Source organism: Pteropus medius, unplaced genomic scaffold (assembly GCF_902729225.1).
Source record: "Pteropus medius unplaced genomic scaffold, Ma_sr-lr_union100, whole genome shotgun sequence".
In the NCBI taxonomy this organism is placed as follows: Eukaryota; Metazoa; Chordata; class Mammalia; order Chiroptera; family Pteropodidae; genus Pteropus; species Pteropus medius.
Genome location: NW_024347791.1, coordinates 260,779 through 265,773, shown reverse-complemented (window position 1 = coordinate 265,773; position 4,995 = coordinate 260,779).

Genomic DNA, 4,995 nt, shown 5'->3' with positions numbered 1-4,995 from the left:
ATTAATCCATACCGGGACACTAAACGTACTGAAGACTAAAGTTGAAGGCCTCACCCTGAGGCATGGAACATTCACCACCATATGAGATCCTTTGGGAAAAATCCAACTACCTTCCCAGGTTGAAACTCTTCTCTCTGTGCCTGCCTTGAGACTTATATAGTCTTAAAAATGTTGTTTACATCCTATGTTGCTATTTAACCTTCCAACAGTTTGTGTCGTGTCCCTGACCATATTGTGAGCTCTTGAAGATCAACTCTCCCACCATCCAAAGGGCCCAAAATAATACCCTGTAGAAGACAGTTACACTGATGACCTGCAAGGAACCATGTCTCCTGGTATTGAAACCCCTGTGTAATCCCCTCCCACAATGACTCTGGGTTTAGTGAGTGACTTGCTTTGGCCAATGGGATGTTAGCAAGCCCGAGGCAAGTAGAGGCTTGATAAGTGCTTGCCCTCTTGGAATCCAGTTGCCATGTAAAAGAAGCTCAGGCTAGACTACTGAATGATGACAGGAAGAAGTCCTGCCCTTTCAACCATCCCTGCCAAGACCTCAGGTATATGAGTGAGGCCATTTTAGACCTTCCAGCCACCCCACAGCTGCATGAGTGAGCTGTTTCCTTGTCCCTAAAAGAATGCCTCATCTTTTTCCAGATGTTGTCCTGTTAGGGTGTGAAGGTAGAACTGCTATAGCCATCTTTTGACGATGAGTGGAGCTTTTGGAGAACAAAATCAGCACATTGAGGATGGGAAAGTGGAGAAAAAGAAAGAACTGGACCCTTGATGACATTATAGAGTTGCTGAATTAACTCACTATGAAGCTAGTTGACTTGTGGACTTTTTATTACATGACATACATAGTCCCTCATTATTTAAGTTACTTTAAGTTGGGTTTTCTGTTACTTGAAGCTGAAGGCATTCTAACTGTTACAGTCCCCAACCAGTTCTACTGGTACAAGTACAAAATTTCTGAAATGCTCTGCATAGTATATAATAGACATTCGATAAGTTTGTCATTGCCGAGGAAATAAAAGTAGATTTTGTGGTAGAGACTGCTAATTGCTTACCCAACAACCTTTCTCCCTTTCCTCCTTAATTACAGAACTCTGAATTTTTGCTGGGTCTATTGCTGTCTAGAACAAAAAAGACTATTTTCCTACCTTCTTATGTATAGATGTGGCCATGTGACTAAGTTCAGGCCAATGAGGTGTAAGCAGAAGTGTTGTGTGGGAGGGCTGATTCACAGGAGCTGACTCAGCTGGAAGGAAACTTTTTGTCCTTCTGCCTTTCATCTTGCTTCCCCCAACTTGGTTTCTCTGACTAGAGTTTCAGGCACCATCTTAGGCCATGAGCTGACCTTGAGAATGTAAGCCAAGAGCTAGAATGTTCAAGCAGAAAAACAGAAGGCTGGGTCCTGATGGGAAAGTAGAACCACCATAGCAGCTCTGGACTGCCTGGCTTCAGATTTCTTGTCTATGAGAGAAAAATAAATCTCAGTTTTATTTAAGACACTATTACTTTGAGTTTTTCTCTTCTATTCAGCCAAGTAAAATCCCAACTAATACAATCTTCTTTAACAATTTTCCTTTTAAAATTTTGAAGACTGGAGTGGAAGAACATAGGAGTATGAATAACGAAGAGTCTTCTACCTCTGTGTTAAGCAAGCCCTTCCTTGGTTCCTTCCTGATGCAGCATTTGTGAGGCACTTTTCTGTGCTTTGAAGTTCAAGACTGCAAGTAATAGAATCCAACTCTGGCTAACTGAAGCAAAGGGAAATTTCTCAGAATGACATCAGGAGTCATTGAATTGGCAGGAGGCCAGAGAACATCCTGAGAGTGGACAGGAGTCTGGGCAGCTCTGTAGGGTAGGAGTCAGAAACCTGCAGTCTAGCAGCAGGAACAGCCTGCTCAGGTCGCTGTCACTGTTACTGGCCCTGCTGCCCCTGCTGTCATTGTAAAAATGAGTGGCCTCTAACTCATGTTCTCATCCTTCTGATTGTCACTCAGTAACCAATGTCTAGATAGATGACAGGAATTGAGGAAAGATAATTTTTAAAAAGAAAACCAGGATGTTATTATGATGGAGAAATAGAAACAGTATAATAAAAAATTATAAACATTCACCATCTTCAAGAAGCCAGAGTCAGATGAAGGAGACTTGACTGGCAGCAGCTTGATATCTAAGGTCTCAATCCTTTTCCTTTCCATGAAAGACTTCCCTTCTCTGAGTCTAGCCTATTGTATTACTTGTTTTAGTCGTGGCCACCCTACTCTGATCTCTTGGCTTTCTGTCCTTGTTTTTTTCTTTAGAAAGGGATGGTAGAGATCATCTATTTCAACCTCTTTATTTTCTACATAGATACTAGGTTACTCCAGATGGTGACTTCCATGTTTCTAACTGTAAGTGGTATTGAATTCAGATTGTGTCTTGTGCATCCTGGTGTTTGACCCTTGACTGTACCTAATTCTTACTGTTATGGGATTATGTCCCCACTAAAATTAATATATTGAAGTCCTAATATCTAATACCTCAGAATTTTACCTCATTTGGAAATAGGGTTGTTGGAGATGTAATCAGCTAAATTGAGGTGATACTGGAATAGGGCCTCTAACCCAATATGACTGGCATCCATATGAAAAGGGGAAATTTGGGCACAAAGACAAGCAGACTCAGGGAAAATGCCATATGAAGATGAAGGCAGAGATCGAGGTGATCTTTCTACAAACCAAGGAATGCTGAAGATTACCAGGAAACCATCAGAAGCTAGGGGAGGGGCATGGAACAGAGTCTTCCTCACAGCAGTCAGAAGGAACCAACCTTGATCTTAGGCTTTTAGCTTCCAGAACTGTGAGACAATAAATTTCTGTTAAGCCATTCAGTTCGTGATACTGTTATGGCAGCTCTAGCTAACTTACATACTAACCTGTCCAGGTAAAATCCTTAATCTCTTTTTGACACATCTTCATTCCTGTTCATGATACAAACATGTTCTCCCTCAAGGGTTAGAGAACTTTGTTAACAACCAACTGTGACTCTGCCTTCTCTTCTCTTTATATTCAGCCTCACACCAAATCTCAACAACTTTTACGAAATGTCTATCCATTTCATTGCTACCACCCCGTCCCATTCTTTGTCATCTCACATTCGAATTATTATAACTGTGTCTTAAATTGTCTCCCTGATGCCAGTGTTACTTCCTTTATCCATTTTTCCATGTCTCTACCAGATTAGTCCTCTAGCTTCCCCATGCCAACAACCTCCCATCAAAGCATGCCCGAAGCCTTTCCTTTTTTTTCCACTATAAGCTTTCCCATTGCTTGCCTGCCTTTGAGCCTCTACCAAAAGCAAATGAAGGTCACTGACTCTCTCGCTGTATTAAACTCTGAACAAATAGACTCTGTTCCCATTTGGTGTTCTTTATTTACACAGAATAAATAATCTATGAAGGAAAAGGCATGCTTTTTCTAGTGCATTTTTTAACATGGTGGGATGTAAGCCTAAAGCTGCAAACAGCACCTTGGCTATTCTGAAGGGAAAGCCTTTCTGAGAACAATAGCAACATGGAAATAAACAGAGCAGGCCATGGAGACGGGGAGAATAAGTCCTGATGATGCTATTTGAGATCTTGACTCCAGCTGTGACTAAAGTCAGCTCTACTTCTGGACTTTGCAGTTTCATGAGCCAATGAATTTCTGTCCTGCATTTGCTAGTTTGAGTTTCTGTGGCTTGCAACCAAAAGAGTCATGACCAACAAAATATCTTTTTTGAGTTCCTCCTGCCCCCTTAGTATAAGGGGCCAGAGCCATTTCTACAGTCAGGTGGAGTGGGAGGACTGGAAAGCCCTGATGCTTTGGTCACTGGTGACAAATTGAACCCTGACCTAGAAAAGTTCAATGGGCACTGCACAATCTGCTGTGCTGTCCCAAAGTTAGGCCCCAAGGTTACGGCTTTTTAGTTCACATTCTCATGCTCGGCTACCGTTCTCCCTCCAGAGCAGGACAGATCAGAGTGGCTGGACCAGCATGGTTTATAGTCCTAGCCACTCGCTGTATTAAAACCAGCCATCCCACAGAACCGTAGGCTCTTGTGTTGAGTTACTACCATACTGCCCACCTCTTAATAAGTTCTCCTGGTCAGGGGGTACTCAGCTTAACCCAGAAAGAGTCTCAGAATTTCAAATCTTGGGATTTTTATTTCCTTCATACCAAAAGGCTCTTGGCTCCTATATACATGAATCCATTCTCTCTCCAGGGCTCGGCATACCAGGGAATCTCTAGGAGAGGCTCAGTTTATTTTATCAAGTAACAAAACGTTCTCTTCTCTAGGACAAAAGGTATGCATTTGTATTCTAAAAGGAGCTATTTCTTAAATGGCTTTTCAGAATATAGAAAATCTGCTTCTAGGTGATTTTATCTGTTTATGTGGAGAAGCAGCTTCTGAGGTTTAAAAAAAGTAAAATGGGGGAAAAAAACCTCTTATTTCTCAGTACCCCACGCTGTGAACAATTCTGTTTGTCAGGTTGGTCTCTTTGTTTCCAAATCCTGGCTTCTCTACGGTGCATATGCTGTTCCGTAGCTTAAGCTTTCCTCTCCCATTTTTTGAACCCCATAGTCCAAGACCACACTGCTGACTATATATACTTTGCTATGTATGCTTTAGCACTTAGCATTCAATATACAATTGGTGAGTGAATAACTTAACAGATAATCAAATACCTTTTGTAACAAATGGTACTTCCAATACTTGAATTTTGTACAAGTTGTTGCAACATAAGAGATTAAATTTGAAATTTACAAAGATTGCCATTGCAAATGTTATTTTAATTTTTAAATATTTTTATCATACATACATTTTGAAAACTAAACTTTTAACAGTTAGAAAAAACAATATTCTTATATACATTTCTAATTAGTATTTGGAAATTTTACATTTAAAATAACTTTAATATTTAAAAAGATTTTGAATTCTCTAACTAAAACTTAAAAAAGCCATGCTACC